The sequence below is a fragment of the Bubalus bubalis genome, chromosome 1 (assembly GCF_019923935.1).
Source record: "Bubalus bubalis isolate 160015118507 breed Murrah chromosome 1, NDDB_SH_1, whole genome shotgun sequence".
Classification (NCBI taxonomy): Eukaryota; Metazoa; Chordata; class Mammalia; order Artiodactyla; family Bovidae; genus Bubalus; species Bubalus bubalis.
In genome coordinates, this window is record NC_059157.1 from 75,681,942 (window position 1) to 75,702,538 (window position 20,597).

Below are 20,597 nucleotides of genomic sequence, written 5' to 3' on the forward strand. Positions count from 1 at the left end.
AAAAATAGTGACAAACTAGCAATTATGATGGAGGGAAATGTAAACAGAAATGGAAATTCAGATGTTTGGGCTGTTCTGATGAAGGATTTAAGAATATGTGTTAGGATAACCTTTCTACCCATGGGCTAGTGATTTATTAACATTTTATTAAAATTCATTGATATTACCATTTTCATGACACTACTTTCTTCTTTGCTAGCATCAGAGAATGGCTTAATTTCACTTGCTTAAGCAAGATTTTGGAAAAACGTTTTGAAGAAAGTTAATATATTGCTTATACAAAGCAGGGCTCCCTGGGAGTAACCACAAACACATGGATTCTTTTGTAAATGCATCAGTTCAGTTCAGTTGCTCAGTCGTGTCCGACTCTTTGCGACCCCGTGGATCACAGCACGCCAGGCCTCCCTGTCCATCACCATCTCCCGGAGTTCACTCAAACTCACATCCATTGAGTTGGTGATGCCATCCAGCCATCTCATCCTCTGTCGTCCCCTTTTCTTCCTGCCCCCAATCCCTTCCAGCATCACAGTCTTTTCCAGTGAGTCAACTCTTCTCATGAGGGGGCCAAAGTACTGGAGTTTCAGCTTTAGCATCATTCCTTCCAAAGAACACCCAGGGCTGATCTCCTTATAGAGTTCTATAATTTTCAGATTCTTGGAACTTCATATAGTAGCACAATAACACCACCCTAATTTAAAAAGTTGTTCATTTTTATTAGTGTTTAAGTGTTAAATAGTTGGATATTTTTAAGTGCAGTTTCAGGTGATGATTTTTTTTTTTCTTTCAAAAGCATTTGATTTGAAATAAAAGTTAAACAATTGTTTACAGTTTACACAACTTAATCCTCATATTTTTTAAAAAGATTTTTTATTACAATTCAGAATATGTAATTATATCACAAAGCCTTTTTCTAGTAATATTTACACTTAAATATTACTCCTATTCATTAATTCATCAGTGCTTACCATGTGCCAAGATCTGCCTGGACTTTTGCAGGATTATCTCATTGGACTCCTCTTAGAACTAGTTCACTGGTGGCTCAGACAACAAAGACTCTGCCTGCAGTGTGGGAGACCTGGGTTCTATCCCTGAGTTTGGAAGATCCCCTGGAGGGGGGATATGGCAACCACTCCAGAATTCTTGCTTAGAGAATCCCCACAGAGAGAGGAGACTAGTGGGCTACAGTCCATGGTGTCACAAACAGACTGAGTGACTAAGCACATTCAGAGAACTAGTTAAGATAATGTACAGTTAATGTTCTATTTATTCACTGAAGTGTATGTGCATGTTTTAATTTTTAATGAGTACTCATTTTTTACTTTAAATATTTTTGATTATTATGAAAATCAACTAAAGGCTAGAAGCATGTCTTAATCTAAAGGTATTTTACAACCCAGCACAGTGATTTGGAATTAGATTAAATGCTCACAATATTATTTAATGAATGAACAATGTTATTTATCTCTTTACTTTCCTATCAGTGCACCACAAATAAGGTTGTTGGGGCTGCAGTTAACATAAAAACAAAACAGAAGTGGCTTAATAAAGCTACATTACTTCTTTTTTTAATATAAATTTATTTATTTTAATTGGAGGCTAATTACTTTACAATATTGTTTTGGTTTTGCCATATATCTACATGAATCCGCCATGGGTGTACACATGTTCCCCATCCTGAACCCCCCTCCCACCTCCCTCCCCATACCATCCCTCTGGGTCATCCCAGTGCACCAGCCCCGAGCATCCTGTATCATGCATCGAGCCTGGACTGGCGATTTGTTTCACATATGTTATTATACATGTTTCACTGCCATTCTCCCAAATCATCCCACCCTCACCCTCTCCCACAGAGTCCAAAAGACTATTCTACCTTACTTCTTAAATATAAGAAAAAGCCAGCAATTCCAGTATTGATTAACTGAAGTTTTAAAATATTATCAAGTACTTGGATATCTTTTATTTTCTTTCTTTTCTATTCTTTTCTTCTATTATACTTAATGAGTAAATTTTATGATCTAGTTTTCTCTCGTCATCACAAAAATATCAACTTTGGAGGTAGGGTCATAATCAAACATTATTCCTTCCATCTGTTTTCTAAAAGGCCTTATCAGATACCTTCTCCTGACCCGCTTTTGAGAAATACACCATATCCTCATATTTATGGCATATTCCTATTCCTAATATATCTGTTGTAGTTTAGATTGATAAAACTTACTTCCTGAGGCCAGAAAGTCATCTTGAAAGATATAGCAACCTGGCATATAAAATAAAATTTTTGGTAACAAGGAAGACAGAGGATGGAGGATGCTTAGAAAGCTACCAACAATACATGCTATAAAATATCCTCAAGGAAGCATTGAAAAATGTATGTGAAAGTCTATCACTTTGATAAATTTTACAATAAATTTTTCTGCTACATATAGTTCAACTGAAAGTTGTCATTTGTTTCAGAGGAATTCTAGATTAAACACTACTACAATAATCATATGTTCAATTTTCTAAATAAAACATTTACTCTTAAACAAAATATATTCTCCCATACAAATTAAATGCAATGAAATAAAAATATTGGATTATCCAAATACTGAAGAAGTATAATACATTTGTTAATTTATTTGAGATAATAAAAATGATTTCTTGAGAACGGAATGCATCCAACAATGCACATTGTTTTTATATATATTTTTATATATTGTTTCTATATATTTTTTATTTGAGATCTAAAATAGAGCTCAACTGCATGTTTTTTAACATTATTACAATGATCTGCTATTATATTACTTTTGAAATAATATTTATATTTTCAGTGTTTTTATCATAGACAAGAATAATACTCTCAAAGTTGTGTACCATCTCTTTTTTTCCTGAAGTACCAAGGTAAAAATTAAAGTAAGAGAAGATATTGTTATTAATGGCTAAAAGATAATTATCATGAGAATTTGACAATGTAATAACATAAAGTATGGGATGATTTGCATATTTTGGTGTATTTCAACAAGTCAGATACAGCAGAAGACTTAAAAAAAAATAATGGGCAGAGGACTTTGCTCAGCACATATTCATTTTCAGCTTGAATGATAGGGACCAAGGATTTCACAACTAATATGTGCTTTGTGTGTTAGTTGCTCAATCATGTCCAACTCATGGATTGTAGCCTGCAAGGTTCCACTGTCCATGGAATTCTCTAGGCAAGAATACTGGGGTGGGCAGACATTCCTTTCTCCAGGGGATCTTCTCAACCCAGGGATCGAACCAGATTCTTTGCCATCAAAGTCATCAGGGAAGGGCCCAATATGAGCTTTATCAGATATTATATTTGCAGGTTACTTTGTCTTCTCTGGATTCTAAAATTCACCCTAACTCCTAACTATTTTAGGTAATTGATCAGAGCTTACAATATGTTTGATAGCTAACCTACAATGAGTACTTGCTATTCTTGTGCCAGTATATATTTTATTTTTAATCTAAAACAACCAAGGAAGGTAAAAAATCATATCCATATATTTCAGAAGACAAAACAAAACTCAGAATAAATAGTAAAACAACATTCTAAGCACAGATCTGCCTGAGGCAAAGCCATTTTGTTTTTCTTCCTTCTTTCCTCTCTCCCTTTCCTTCTTCCTTTTGTCTCTCTTTTTTTGTTTGTTTGTTTCTTTTGTTTATTTCACATTATTATTCTTAAAAATATATTTTATGTACCTTACCTTTACATGCACTTTGGGAAAAAACAGGTAAGACTTTACTGAAAGTGATAACAGAAAGTTGGCAAATCTTATATACAAACAGTCTATGTACAAATGTTTACATTTAACTCTGTGTGTGTGCCTGCTCAGTTGTTCAGTTGAGTCTAACTCTTTGCGACCCAATGGACTGTAGCTCTCCAGGTTCGTTTGTCCATAGAATTTTCTAGACAAGAATACTGGAGCGGGTTGCCCCTTACTTTTCCAGAGGATCTTTCCAATCCAGGGATTGAATCAGAGTCTCTTTCATCTCCTTTGGCAGGCAAATTCTTTACTACCGTGCCATCTGGGAAGCCTGGCTACATTTAACTTTATATCAGGAGAAACCTTGCACCATCTTACCCCAGTGATCAGTTGTAACATCATCAGAAAAGGAACAAAAAAATTCCATAGCCTCCTGAGAGAAAATCAAAGTAATGTTTACAAGTATTCCTGACAAAACTGTATGCTTTGAATCTAATAGTGTTAAAATATAAAACAAACCCATATTGAGAGATGCTCTACAAAATGTTTGGACTATTAGCTTTAAAAATATCAATGCATGAAGCAATTAAAAACTGAGGAACTAATCCTGATTAAAAGACTAAAGAGACATGACAATTGATGGCATTGTATTTTGCTCTAAAGGACATTATTGGGACAATTGATGAAATGTATATAACATATGTATGTTATATAACAGTAACATATTGAGGTGGTTGTTTGGTTGCTAAGTCATGTCAGACTCTTTTTTGACCTCATGGACTGTAGCCTGCCAGGTTGTCCAGGGGATTTCCCTGGCAAGAATACTGGTATGGGTTGCCATTTCCTTCTCCAGGGAATCTTCCCAACCTAGAGATTGAACCCATGTCTTCTGCAACGGCAGATTGTTACCACTGAGCCACATGGGAAGCATATTGAAGTTAACTCCTGAAATTGTTGCTTTTACTGTGATAACAGAAAAGAGATTTGTCTTATTATTAGCCCAGGTTCTTAGGAAATACACTAAAGCATTTAGAGGTTCAGTTCAGTTCAGTTGCTAAGTCATGTCCAACTTTTGCGACCCCATGGACCACAGCACGCCAGGCCTCCCTGTCCATCACCAACTCCCGGATTTTACCCAAACTCACGTCCATTAAGTTGGTGATGCCATCCAACCATCTCATCCTCTGTAGTCCCCTTCTCCTCCTGCTCTCAATCTTTCCCAGCATCAGGGTCTTTTCAAATGAGTCAGCTCTTTGCATCAGGTGGCCAAAGTATTGGAGTTTCACCTTCAACATCTGTCCTTCCAATGAACTCTCAGGACTGATCTCCTTTAGGATGGACTGGTTGGATCTCCTTGAAGTCCAAGGGACTCTCAAGAGTCTTCTCCAACACCACAGTTCAAAAGCATCGATTCTTCGGCGCTCAGGTTTCTTTATAGTCCAACTCTCACATTCATACATGACTACTGGAAAAACCATAGCCTTAACTAGACAGACCTTTGTTGGAAAAGTAGTGTCTCTGCTTTTTAATATTCTGTCTAAGTTGGTCATTACTTTCCTTCCAAGGAGTATGTGTCTTTTAATTTCATGGCTGCAGTGATTTTGGAGCCCCCCAAAATAAAGTCAGCCACTATTTCCACTGTTTCCCCATCTATTTGCCATGACGTGATGGGACCGGATACCATGATCTTAGTTTTCTGAATGTTGAGCTTTAAGCCAACTTTTTCACTCCCCTCTTTCACTTTCAACAAGAAGCTCTTTAGTTCTTCTTCACTTTCTGCCATAAGAGTGGTGTCATCTGCGTATCTGAGGTTATAGATATTTCTCCTGGCAATCTTGATTCCAGCTTGTGTTTCTTCCAGTCCAGCGTTTCTCATGATGTACTCTGCATATAAGTTAAATAAGCAGGGTGACAATATACAGCCTTGATGTACTCCTTTCCTGATTTGGAACCAGTCTGTTGTTCCCTGTCCAGTTCTAACTGTTACTTCATGACCTGCATACAGATTTCTCAAGAGACAGGTCAGGTGATCTGGTATTTCCGTCTCTTCCAGAATTTTCCGGTTTATTGGTAAAGGAACAATATACCTGAAACTTATTTTCAAGTATATTAAGATGTTAACATTTGGGGAAGTGAATTAATGGAATGCTTTGTATGATTCTTATAACTTTTTAATGAACTGAAATTATGTCAAAAATACTTAAGAGGAAAAATAAATAATAAATTTATAGCAATTACATTTTTTTCCTGAAAGCAATTGTTAATTTATAATGTTTAACATAATTTTGTTTCCTCTGAAAGTTATGTAGTTGGAGCCCTCAAAACAGTTGCTGATGTTAAATTTTAGTGTCTATCACTACATAAAGCTCTTTGCATATTTTTTCACTCTCTTTCTTCCCTAATTTGTATACATGCTTTTGACATCTGTAAGCACATTTTAACCTTGTTGGAAAGTCTCAGGAGTCTAGAGATTGCTGTCCTTATCCAAGCAACATGGCAACTGATTTTACACCAAGCTGTATCACTTTGTTCCAAATAATCATGACCCATTGCTCTGAAAGGAAACCAGGGGAATATAAATGTCATATATTATCTCTGGAAAATGTGGGTCAAAAAGTAACCTAAAAATACGCACATCTATAAACTTTCCTCTCTCAGATGTATTTTTTTAAATTGCATTTTACATTTAGACTAACATTAAAACCATTACAAGACAAAACATTTATTGTAAATGACTAAAAAGAGAAAATAAAATTCTGTCATGCATGATTTAAGAAAGCACCATCCACTCTACTAAGGCAAGTAATTCATGTGAAAAATTAGATTTTAAGCTAACATATTTTATCTTTCCAACACATTCAGTATCTCCATGTAGTTATACATACACCGACTAAATCATAGTCCCATGAAAATAAAATATACTTACCAAAGGCATAGACCTTTATATAGATTTAGGAGGAGGAGACCAAAAAGCTTAACTAATTCTTGCCTTACAGGGGGTGTTTCAAGCACACGCATTATGCTTAGTAGCCTTTGATCTCCTATGAAATTTATATTCATGACAGTCTAACACAGAGAAAAGTGAATAAAGTGAAAACATAAAGGACAATGGCCCAGGGGAAGTATAAAGATACAGTTGTATTTTAATATCATTTTTCTACATAACAACAGTAATAATGTCCTGGATTTCAATTTCTTTTTGCATTCAAGTGCCTCAAAGACCTTAGTAAAGTCAAAGAAGCCTGCTGGCCATGCAAGTTAGTCACATATTATTATCTATTTTACAGGAAGGTAAATCAATATATAGGAAAACATGAAGATTATTTCAAAAGCAAAATATCCTTTACCAGTTACAGATATTTTTGCCATATCAGGTTATGTCCAAAGGACAAATGACTAGAAAAATAGTAAAATGAGAAGATGAGAGGGAGAAACTATTAATAAATGCCTTTAAGTTGGAAAATAAAGTGACTTGAAATCACTTTTTTCTCAATGAAGTAATATTAGAGAAAGAATATCAGGGATATACTATAGATTTTGTTTCTAGAATATTTTAATCATTGGAGCATCCTGACTATGCCATGGTTTTGAGTTGGCCATAGAAAAAATACTTTTTAATGTGAAATAGGGAGATGGCAGCTGTGATGTGTAAAGGGAAATGTGTTGACATTTTTGTGCCACTTCTGAAAAAAAAATCTACTTAAAATGCAGAAAGGAAAGTATCAAATGTTGACATAAAGGTTAATAAAAAAAAATGAATGCTGGAACAAGAGTTAAAAGTCGAGAAGTAGTACAATATTAAAAACCAGATCTTACTTAGAATTGACAGGATTAGGACAATAATTAAAAGGAGACTTACAGCTAACCTAACTGGTTAAAGTCAAGTAATTCCACATGTGATTTTCCCTCCATATAAAATTTAGTTGCATGGAAATTTCCTCAATCCATTGAAAATATTAGTTTTGCATACAAAAAAAAAATGGTAGGAAGAATGAAAACAGTAACAAGTTTATAGAGAATAATAAGGTGGAATGGGATATATGAGCTTTCATATGTAAAATATTTAAAGAATAATGTGATATTACAAATTAACAGGAAGAATGTAGGTATCATGCAAGGTCTAGTTGCAACATATGTAGCAGCAATATAATGTCCATCTATAAGCTCTTGGATTGCAAAAACATTAGTGGTAATAACATCAAAAAATTTAGGTTTGAAAGACATGAATAAATTCTTATAAATCACTAGATGAATCCTCTATTTGGAATGTAATTTATCTATAACACATTCTCCTTAATAGTATTTGTAATTATGATTTTCTGAAGGTCTGTACTGATAAAGGTTTATTTATGCTTTTTTATTTTAGCAAAATGTGCTCTCTTCACAAGATAGTTGTTTTGATATCTGGAGTCTTTTTTTTTTTTTGCTTATTCATTGCTATTTTTCATAAAATAATCAAAACTAGACATTTTAAACACTATGATTTTCTCGATATTTCAGTGTTTTATTATAAGCACAAAAGTAATGCTTGCTTGATAAATGTACCTTAAGAATTAAAAGGAGACAGCTCCCAGTTTCAGTTCAGTTCAGTTGCTCAGTCTTGTCTGACTGTTTGCGACCCCATGGGCTGCAGCATGCCAGACTTCCCTGTCCATCACCAACTTCCAGAACTTGCTCAAGACTCATGTACATTGACTCGGTGATGGAATCAAGCCATCTCATCCTCTGTTGCTCTCTTCTCCTCCTGCCTTTGATCTTTCCCAGCATTAGGGTCTTTTCCAATGAATCAGATCTTCCCATCAGGTGGCCAAAGTATTGGAGTTTCAGCTTCAGCATCAGTCCTTTCAATGAATATTCAGGACTTATTTCCTTTAGGATTGATTGATTTGATATTCTTGAAGTCCAAGGGACTCTCAAAAGTCTTCTCCAACACTACAGTTCAAAAGCATCAATTCTTCAGCTCTCAGCTTTCTTTATTGTCCAACTCTCATATCCATATACGACTACTGGAAAAACCATAGCTTTGACTATACAGACCTTTGTCAGCAAAGTGATGTCTCTGCTTTTCAGTATGCGGTCTAGGTTTTTTATAGGCTTTCTTTAAAGGAGCAAGCATCTTTTAATTTCATGGATGCAGTCACCATCTGCAGTGATTTTGGAGCCCAAGAAAATAGTCTCTCGCTGTTTCCATTGTTTCCCCATCTATTTGCCATGAAGTGATGGAACCAATGCCATGATGTTAGTTTTATGAATGTTGAATTTTAAGCCAACTTTTTCACTCTCCTCTTTCACTTTCTTCAAGAGGTTCTTTCACTTTCATCAAGAGGCTTTCTGCCATAAGGGTGGTGTCATCTGCATATCTGAGGTTGTTGATATTTCTCCTGGCAATCTTGTTTCTCACTTGAACTTCATCCAGCCTGGCATTTTGCATGATGTACTGTGCATATAAGTTAAATAAGCAAGGTGACAGTATGTAGCTTTGGTATACTCCTTTCCTAATTTGGAACCAGTCCATTGTTCCACATCCACTTCTCACTGTTGCTTCTTGACCTGTACACAAATTTCTCGGGAAGCAGGGAAGGTGGTCTGGTATTCCCATCTCTTTAAGAATATTTTACAGTTTGTTGTGATCCACACAAATACTTTAGCATACTCAATGAAATGGAAATATATGTTTTTCTGGAATTCTCTTGCTTTCTCTATGATCCAATGGATGTTTGGAATTTGATCTCTGGTTCCTCTGCCTTTTCTAAGTCGAGCTTGAACATCTGGAAGTTCACAGTTCATGTACTTTTGAAGCCCAGTAACCCATAATCTCAATTACTTCCCAAGATGCCTTTAAAGGAATTTAAAGCAAGAGAATTCCAGAAAAACATATATTTCCATTTCATTGAGTATGCTAAAGTATTTGTGTGGATCACAACAAACTGTAAAATATTCTTAAAGAGATGGGAATACCAGACCACCTTCCCTGCTTCCCGAGAAATTTGTGTACAGGTCAAGAAGCAACAGTGAGAAGTGGATGTGGAACAATGGACTGGTTCCAAATTAGGAAAGGAATATACCAAAGCTACATACTGTCACCTTGCTTATTTAACTTATATGCACAGTCCTTCTCACCCTATTGAAGTCTTCATTGCCAATGTTGTCTCTTCTAATATCAGTCTTTCATGTGTCATTTCTGTGACTACTATTTTACAGTCTTTTACTGTTTTACTGATCATGAATCCTTTTCTTTCAGTAGTTTGAAATCATCAGATTCCCCTTCTGCTGTCTGACCCAATGTTTGGTTTATGGTAATAAATGTTTAGTAAGTGATGTTTAATAAAAGTTTAATAAATGTTTAGTAAGTGAACTAACAAATTAATACCTGGACACCTTGGCTGGTGGCCAAGTGATCAATGATGTCCACTTATATCTGCACATTTTTCATGTAAACTTTTTCTTCCTGCTGCTTTAGTCATTGTTGTTTACAGTAATAGAAAGCACAGACTTTGGAGGAAGACCAACCTAGGCCCTGTCTTGGCTGTAATATTGCTGTGGGACTTGGGTTTAACTCCATAGGCAGGCTAGGTCACTTCAGTCATGCCCAACTCTTCGCAACTCTATGGATAGTAACCTGCAAGGCTCCTCTGTTCATGGGGTTCTCCAGGGAAGAATACTGGAGTGGGTTGCCAACCCTCTTCCTCCATACCTCGGTGTATCTCTAGATAGATAAAACATACTTTTTACATTTTATATTATAGATTTGGAAATATTCAAAGAGGGGATGTGAATTCCCCAGGCTTATACAGTAAATATGCAGTGATACAGCAAATCAAAATCATATTTTTTTTGTCTCCAAACTTGTGTTCTTTCTATATGACACATCTGTGTTCTGTTATTTTGACTTATTCTATTTTCTGATGTCTGTTTTTGCATTTGTGGTTCATTACCCCCCCCCACATTTATTTGATGACCACTCACTGCAATTTCTACTAGAAAGTAATAGCAATTTCATATATTACCTGTCTCTCAATTGTTTTATTTCTTAAGAAATGTTTATTTCTTTTCACTACATTTCCTGCATATTTTTACCTTCTGCAGGTGTTTCACTATGCTATATTATGTTAAATGGATGATATATAAGAAGTACTGATGTGGAACTTGAGTTTGATTTAAATCCTGTTTGTGTGTGTGTGCATGTATGTGTGTTTGATGGTCGAAAATTATTTCTGTTTTGTTTTGCTCATTGAGGGTTTATTCAATGCATTTATTCTCTCTTTAATGATTGGCTGTCTTTTCTCCATGTTTCACCAGTATCTGCCATCTAATGAAGTGACTAGATTTAGATAAGCAATAGGTACTGTAAGATCATAGTTGAAAAGAGCAAGGGAAATTTTTCTATGTGTTTGGTTCCCTTAGCCATAATTTTTTGATCAATGATATATCTTCCTTTTTGTTACTTTCTACGCAAGAAAGGGCTAAAAATATTTTTCAGTAAAATTATTATTATTAAAAATATTACCAGTATTATTATAATTACTATTATCTCAAGGGGAATAAATATGCCAAAGAAGTCTTTACTTTTTTGATGCTTTGGTTCCTCCCTTTACAACATGCATGTTATTATTGATGGATACATTATTTAATCTTTGGGAATTTTTTGAAATATTGTTTTCAGAACAGAATGAAAAATACATGGATAAAGGACATTTTAGAGTGATGAAGAAAAGTGTAAAAATACTTGTAATTATCCATTAGTTTAGAACACCTATATTTTGTGGTAGGATTCATAATGGAAACTAAGGGATGATTCAATATAGATCTTAAAGAAAATATTCTCCAAACACTGACGCTGGGAAATAAATTAAGATCACAAGATAATTTAAAAAAACTCACATTTGCTGCTTAAAGAAAATAATGTAACCAAACCAGATTCTATGGAATCTTCCCTGAACAGACACATCCCCCTCCAACCTGGCCCATTACTCCGCCTGCCTCTTGTTTATAGAAAAGCTGTAGTCTCCCAGCCTCCCCTGAGACACAAAAGCCTGGCTCAAGAATTAATGACCACATGTTCTCAGATGTGAACATGTAGTGGTAATAATATAGTTTGACCAGGAAAACCGGTAAATATTTAAACAGTAAATCACCCATATGGCAGTCACACAATCTTTAGTTCCTTCCTGAAATACATGGATGATAGAACCTGATGCATATTCCTGAACTGATTTAGTAAAACCCCCACTAAATGAAAGAAGATAACTGCATGATGATTGTGAGCACTGTAGCCCCACAATGGACTGGAACCTGAGAGTTGATAAGCCCTGTAGCCCCAGGTTGTTAGCTCATCAACAAACAATTGTAGAATTGTGCATGAATTGATCACATATACTGTCCCTCCCCTCCCTTACCTTGCCCTTAAAAAAAAAAAAAAAAAAAAGACTGTTCCTTGAAACCAGTCAGGGAGTTCAGGTTTTTTGAGCCTTAGCAGCCCCATACTACTTGTCTGGGACCTACAATAAATATTGCACTTTCCTTCAACACAACCCAGTGTTAGTAATTTGGCTTTATTGCTTGTGGAGGAGTAGACCCAAGTTTGGCTCAGTCATAGCAAAATGATATCAAAAGGGATAAAAAAAAGATTCAAGACTAATATTATAGGTGCATCACTAATATATTCAGAATATTGTGTTGGAGGATAATATTGTTTTCCCTATTATCTTGAAAACTCTAGATATTATTTATTGAAGACAGTACTTTTTAAGTCTTATATATGCAAATATATCATATTGCTTTGCATTTCTTGTTTCTAGGAAAGTCAAGGATTTTTTTGACTATGTATTGTTTATGCTTTTATTTCATCTTTGTAATTTACATTATTACCTCTTCCCAAATTTTGTAGACCTATTTATATATTTCCAGTTTACTAAACACATGATAATTTGCATTGCCATTTTTGGTATTATACATGTATATTTTTTAAATTTCCATATTACTTTTATTTATGTGCATTATAATGCAAGGATTATGAACATGGGCAATGAAGAATTAGAATGATGGTTGTGCTTCTCTATATATTGCAGTTGTAAATTTAAATTTTGTTCTTATATGTTTTAAGGGAAACTTTATACTAAAGTTCCTCATCATATTTACAGCTACCTTCTAGATAGTTATATATCCAAAGAACACATGGAGCACATGAGTTTAACACATGAGGTTAAACTCATCCTGTAACCATATCATTATGATTAATGATGCCCTTTTATGGCCATGAAACTACCTTCACACTCCCAGTCATCCAGGCTTGAAATCTGGAAATAATTATTTTACTCACAATTCTTTCATCACCCAAATCCAATCTACTTCCTAGTCTAGCTTATTTCACCTTCACACTTTATATATTTAATGCATAATTTTATTTTGATTCCTGTTGATTAAAATTGTCATCCAGGCTCCTCAGTAATTCTATCTTGAACAATTGTATTTATTTCCAAATTGTTTGTCTTATTTATTTTCTTTCTTTCTGTTCATTCACCTTGACACTGATAACAGCTAGTATTAATCATGTATTTAAGCGTAACACCATATGCATATGTGTATTCTCTCATTTAATTCTTACAATAGCACACAAGAGGTATGGTATTTTATCTTTTATTTTCTGCACTTCAGCGGTAAACCACTTGTAGACCAGAGAGATAAAAGGTTTTCCCAAATTCACATAGCAAGGGAATATTGCTTCTAGGATTGAAGCCCAGGAATCTGACCTAAGTCCACACTCAGACAAAATATGATAATACCAATTTATAGTATTTCTAGATTAATTTTGCTCAAATAGTCTTCTGACATTGCAAAGTTCTGCTTAAACACAGTCAGTGATGTCCTATTGCCTAGAAATGAAATGGGGCCCTATGCCTGATTTCCACCCTGATTTTTCCTTTCCTGTAGTGTGTCCCTAGATCATTCAAAAAGAAGCTTGCATTCCTATTTATGGCTTTGGTGAATCTATTATCTCCAAATTCACTTGTTTTGTGGACAAATAGTTAAAATCCTCTACCCTCCAACTTCCAGTCCTGACTTCCTCTTCTGAGACCATTTCTGTATGCCTTTGCTGCTGCTGCTGCTAAGTCGCTTCAGTCTGTCCGACTCTGTGCGACCCCAGAGATGGCAGCCCACCAGGCTCCCCCATCCCTGGGATTCTCCAGGCAAGAACACTGGAGTGGGTTGCCATTGCCTTCTCCAATGCATGAAAGTGAAAAGTGAAAGTGAAGTTGCTCAGTTGTATCTGACTCTCAGCGACCCCATGGACTGCAGCCCACCAGGCTCCTCCGTCCATGGGATTTTCCAGGCAAGAGTACTGGAGTGGGTTGCCATTGCCTTCTGTATGCCTTTACTACTCTATTAAGTGTGATTTTCTTTTCCACCATGATAGACTGTTAGCTCCTCCATGCAGATACAGTATCATTTATTTGTGAAGCCGCCACACCTGATATGGTATCTTGTAAAGAGAAAGTAAGTGATAGTTATCTATTGGTTTAAATAATAAGTGCTTTTAAAAGTTATAAATAATAAGGTTAATTTATATAAAGTGAATATCAACAGCAAAATCCAAAGCATGTTCTTTGTAGAATGTTCCTAATATTGATAACCAACAAGTGGTTGAACCTACACATTCTTAAAGGCAAAATGTTATGCACTTTGATATTTTTATAATTTCTATGAAATCAAATTATTATTTAAATTAATAGTATTTGCTAATTAAAAATTAAAGGAATCTAACCTAAATTTAATTTACAATATTACCCTAAACCCATGGCTTTTTTATATCACCCTTAACCTACTGTGATTTAACTTTAAAACAACCATGCAAATTTAATTATGCATTGGCTCCTAAGGGATGCACTCATATATCAGTTTTCATCTCTCATGGACAGATCATTTGCAGTTAAGTTACAAACCACTGAAAATCAATTTTTAATGGAAATACTCTTACAACCTTAGCTGTAAAAAGACCAAAAATTCAGGTGTAATATCAAGTGGCAGGTTATTAACTATAACTTCAATTTTATGTTCTTTTGACACAAGACTATGTCAGCCATGAATAAGTGTGCTTTTACCACACAAGTCACACTTACCAGAAGGTTATTTGTCAAAGAAGGTTTTAGTGGGTCCAGCTTTGAGCTCATAGGAACCCTGATGGAAATTCTGAGCTGTTTAGCAAGAAGGTACTGAACCAAAACAATAGTGCTGAAATGATGTTAAAGGTCTAAATGGAAATCAGAGAAGCAAGGAAATGTAGAGTTAAGTTTAAACTCCATCGTTAACCATACCAGCCAACTTAGAAAGGCTTTTAGGTATATTGTATAAATGATCACAAAATCAGTATCTATACTGGAGCAATATTTCTGCAGTGAGATATGTTCATTCGCTATTTGCCTATATTCCTGTAGTTTAATTTTTAATATTTGCTTGATTATTATGGGAATAAACTTAGATTCAAATACATGTGACCTGGTATTAATCAGAAGCTAATAATGACAGTTGCATATAATACATTTTCTCATGAATTGAATGGTACATGTTTCTTAGCCAAGTAAAGTCCTGTGAAAGCCTAGTTTACAAGCTGAAATATTGCAGAATTACCTAGAGTAGAAAATTATCCTACAGATCTATAAATAAACTTTATTATAATTCTGAGGCTTAATTTATTTTTTGAAAAAAATCTGTACTACTAGTAGTGAAATAATTTAATAATCAACTCTACTATTACTCATAGACAATCTGATATTTGAATAGAATCTTTTAAAGTTCCTAATTTTTAGTACCAATTCTGATGATTTTCATGGAACATAGCAGTTGTTCAGAGAATTAAGTTTATACCACTACAATAAACAATAATATTTTACTGGGGAAATAAAAATGAACTGATTACCTCAAAATATTCATTAGGTGATACAGGGATTTTGAACTATATAATATTCTTATGGAATTCCTTTTTAGTTCTACATTTTACAGTAATTTTTTAAAAAGGATTATGTTGTAATTTAGTCAGGTACACCAAGACATGCACATGCACACACACACACACACACACACATGATAAAACATTTCCAGGGAAATTTTATTTTTTGTTTGAGTGGCACCTAATTATGTTTAGACATGAGAGAAATTTTTGGCTTTATAATAAATAAATACAAGAGTTATATTTTCATCACAGCCTTGGGAATCTGTTTTAAAGGTATCCAAATTTAAATATAAATACTCAAAAAACAGTATATAAAGTTCCTTACACTGGAAATTTTTACATCCAGACTTAGAAGTTGACTAACTAAAATATAAGCTGCATAATGTAGAGGTTTTGTTTGCTTTCGTTTGCTGCTATAAACCTAGAACTGTTCCTGGCGTGTAATAAGGACTTATTAGTATTTATTGAACAAAAGTTACTTTCCAATATCAACTCCCATTCTTTAACAATAAAGTATGCTTGAAAATTCAGTCTTGTCCACATTATCCAGAGGAAAGCCTGAACCATTTAATCTTACTGACATGTTTCTAACTAGAACTTCTAGTTGCTTGAGGCTCAAGTTGAAATCCCTTGCCTTTCTATCATAATGTGAGCTTAATCTTTACTGCCAATTTTGTTCTAGCCTGAACATGAATTTTTTTTGCAGTATTTATCATGAGGGAACGCAACTCTTTTACAAAAAGTAGCATACTATGTTTAACTGTAAAATGAGTATCACTATTTTTAGCTATTTCAGAATATATTGTTTTACTTAATTTTAGAAGTAGAGACTTTTATTTTAGTCGTTTATTTCCAGTAAATATGAAGGTTATGTTTTCAACCAAAAAAATGATGTTTAAATAGAAACAAACTAAGGTGATTCTTATAAAACAAACATCAAAACTTTTTTTTTTTTTTTTTGGTGGTGGTGGTTTAGTCGCTAAGTCATTCTGATTCTTGTGACATCATGGACGGTAGCCCACCAGGCTCTTCTGTCCCTGAGATTTCTCAGGCAAGAATACTGGAGTGGGTTGCCATTTCCTTTTCCAGGGGATCTGCCCAACCCTGGGACTGAAGCCATGTCTCTTGTATTTCAGGCAGTCTCCTGCATCGCGGGAGGACTCTTTACCAACTGAGCCACCAGGGAAGCCTAAGAAATTGCAAATTTGTTTTTAATGAAATAAAATACAAAAAGGGCTAGTATTAAGCAGACTAGTGATATTTCCTTTGTTGCTGTGAATAGTGTTTCACTATTGTCTTGCTTCTAAGCTATTTTTTCTACATTATTGAAGTCCCTATTTAGTAATAGTGCTTTCTTTTGCTCTCTCCAGCCCTCTATTTTGTCCTTAGGTGTAAGTATTTAGAATGACTTACAGTGCTTTGACTTCCAGTTTACTTCTGAGTGACCACCCTGGTGGCTCAGATGATAAAGCGTCTGCCTACAATGTGGGAGACCCAGGTTGGATCCCTGGGTTGGGAAGATCCTCTGGGTAAGGAAATGGCAACCCACTCCAGTACTCTTGCCTGGAAAATCCCATGGACAGAGAAGCCTGGTAGGCTACAGTCCATGGGGTCGCAAAGAGTTGGACACGACTGAGCGACTTCACTTTCACTTTCATTTTATTTCTGATATAAGGAAAAACAAACCTTAAACAAAAATAATAAGACCCTAAAACTCAAGTATCAATATGGATTGGCAAGAGAAACTGCATAAATTGGTCTCCAGAATAGTCAATTATTAATACCAAATCAACTGCTTATGTAACATGTACATACACAACCTGCTTTGGATGTGGGTTCACAGTGATTCATTGTCCATTACAATAGTAACCAACAAAAGAAGAGAAAATGCAGGACAATATAGGCTAGTCTTTAAAAGCCAAGTGGGAATGAAAAAAATATAATTTAATCATTTAAAATTAATTGTCATAAAATTCTTTCAGTCATTTTTGTTACACTAAAAGTGCCGTTTATTTACTTAGGCACTACTTTCATTGGTGAAAATATCTTAATGGAATAATTGTTAACCATCAAGTACACTGGGGAAAGAGTGCTCCCTTGGAGTTTCCTGGGGAGCAATATGTGGGCTTATCAAAATAAGCCCACATATTGGGCTGAGATATTGGAATTTGGGGACAGGCATATTTTAGAGAAGCATATTCAATAATATAAATTTTATATCTGTATAAAAGTCTAAAACTTTAGAAAGCATATCTAAACATGGTCTTCCAGACAGATAAATGAGCCAGTTTCAAAATCTCATTTTACACACTGTTTCTTGGACCCCCTCTCCTTAACATTTGTGTGAATTTGAATCCTCTGGGTGGCAAGGATGATAAGAAAGCCTTCCTCAGCAATCAGTGCAAAGAAATAGAGGAAAACAACAGAATGGGAAAGACTAGAGATCTCTTCAAGAAAATTAGCAATACCAAGGAAACATTTCATGCAAAGATAGTCTCAAAAAAGGACAGAAATGGTATGGACCTAACAGAAGCAGAAGATATTAAGAAGAGGTGGCAAGAATACACAGAAGAACTGTACAAAAAAGATCTTCATGACCCAGAAAATCATGATGGTGTGATCACTCACACTCACCTAGAGCCAGACATCTGAAATGTCAAGTCAGGTGGGCCTTAGGAAGCATCACTATGAAAAAGCTAGTGGAGGTGATGGAATTCCAGTTGAGCTCTTTCAAATCCTGAAAGATGATGCTGTGAAAGTGCTGTACTCAATATGCCAACAAATTTGGAAAACTCAGCAATGGCCACAGGGTTGAAAAATGTCAGTTTTCATTCCAATCCCAAAGAAAGGCAATGCCAAAGAATGCTCAAACTACCACACAATTGCACTCATCTCTGCTGCTGCTGCTGCTGAGTCGCTTCAGTCATGTCCGACTCTGTGCAACCCCATAGACAGCAGCCCACCAGTCTCCCCCGTCCCTGGGATTCTCCAGGCAAGAACACTGGAGTGGGTTATCATTTCCTTCTCCAATGCATGAAAGTGAAAAGTGAAAGTGAAGTCATTCATTCTTGTCCGACTTTTCACGACCCCATGGACTGCAGCCTACCAGGCTCCTCTGCCCATGAGATTTTCCAGGCAAGAGTACTGGAGTGGGTTGCCATTGCACTCATCTCACACGCTAGTAAAGTAATGCTCAAAATTCTCCAAACCAGAGTTCAGCAATACGTGAACTGTGAACTTTCAGATGTTCAAGCTGGTTTTAGAAAAGGCAGAGGAATGAGAGATCAAATTGCCAACATCTTCTGGATCATTGAAAAAGCAAGAGAATTCCAGAAAAATATCTATTTCTGATTTATTGACTATGCTAAAGCCTTTGATTGTGTGGATCACAACAAACTGCGGAAAATTCTGAAACAGATGGGAATACCAGACCACCTGACCTGCCTCTTGGGAAATCTGTATGCATTTCAGGAATTGGACATGGAGAAACAGACTGGTTCCAAATAAGCAAAGGAGTACGTCAAGGTTGTATATTGTCACCCTGCTTATTTAACTTATATGCAGATTACATCATGAGAAACGCTGGGCTGGATGAAGCACAAGCTGGAATCAAGATTGCTGGGAGAAATATCAATAACCTCAGATATGCAGATGACACCACCCTTATGGCAGAAAGCAAAGAGAAACTAAAGACCCTCTTGATGAAAGTGAAAGAGGAGAGTGAAAAAGTTGGCTTAAAGCTCAACATTCAGAAAACTAAAATCATGGCATCTGGTCCCATCACTTCATGGCAAATAGATGGGGAAACAGTGGAAACAGTGTCAGACTGTATTTTTTTGGGCTCCCAAATAACTGCAGATGGTGATTGCAGCCATGAAATTAATAGACGCTTACTCCTTGGAAGGAAAGTTATGACCAACCTAGACAGAATATTAAAAAGCAGAGACATTACTTTTCCAACAAAGGTCCATCTAGTCAAGGCTATGTTTTTTCCAGTAGTCATATATGGATGTGAGAGTTGGACTATAAAGAAAACTGAATGCCAAAGAATTGATGCTTTTGAACTGTGGTGTTGGAGAATACTCTTGAGAGTCCCTTAGACTGCAAGGAGATCCAACCAGACCATCCTAAAGGAGATCAGTCCTGGGTGTTCATTGGTAAGACTGATGTTGAAACTGAAACTCCAGTACTTTGGCCACCTGATGCGAAGAGCTGACTGATTGGGAAAGACCCTGATGCTGGGAAAGATTGAGGGCAGGAGGAGAAGAGGATGACAGAGGATGAGATGGTTGGATGGCATCACCGACTCAATGGACATAGGTTTGGGTGGACTCCGGGAGTTGGTGATGGACAGGGAAGCCTGGTGTGCTGCAGTTCATCGGGTGGCAAAGAGTCAGAGAGGACTGAGTGACTGATCTGAACTGAGTGGCAAACAGCAAGTGGGAACTGATGTGTAAGATATTAACAGAGGAAATTCCTATGAAGACTAAAGGGAAGGAGAAGTTGTAAGCAAGGTGGGTAGGAAGGGTCACAGGTGACTGCTGCTCAGCTTTCATTTGTGACCAGCCCAGTGTGGACATTATTGGAGGTGTCCCATAACCTCCAGGAAAGGGACAGTATTAGCGTTTCTGTGGTGCTTAATCTTTACTGGGAGTAGCCTTCTGGAAGCATAGTCTTGTCATGAATGCATTTGTGGTTCCAGAGAGAAGACAACCACGTTCCCTATAACATGTTCTCTTGAAGGAGCTGAGCAGATTGTTTATTTCTATGTCACTACACAGGAATTGACAGAAAAGGGACATAAAGGAGCTTTTGGGTTAATGGCAATACTTTTGTCTTTATTGTTCTGGTGATTACAAACCACCATAAAAATTTTCAAACTGCATTAAACATATACTTCAAACTAGATACACTTTAGATTGTAAGCTGTATTTAAACATTATTTT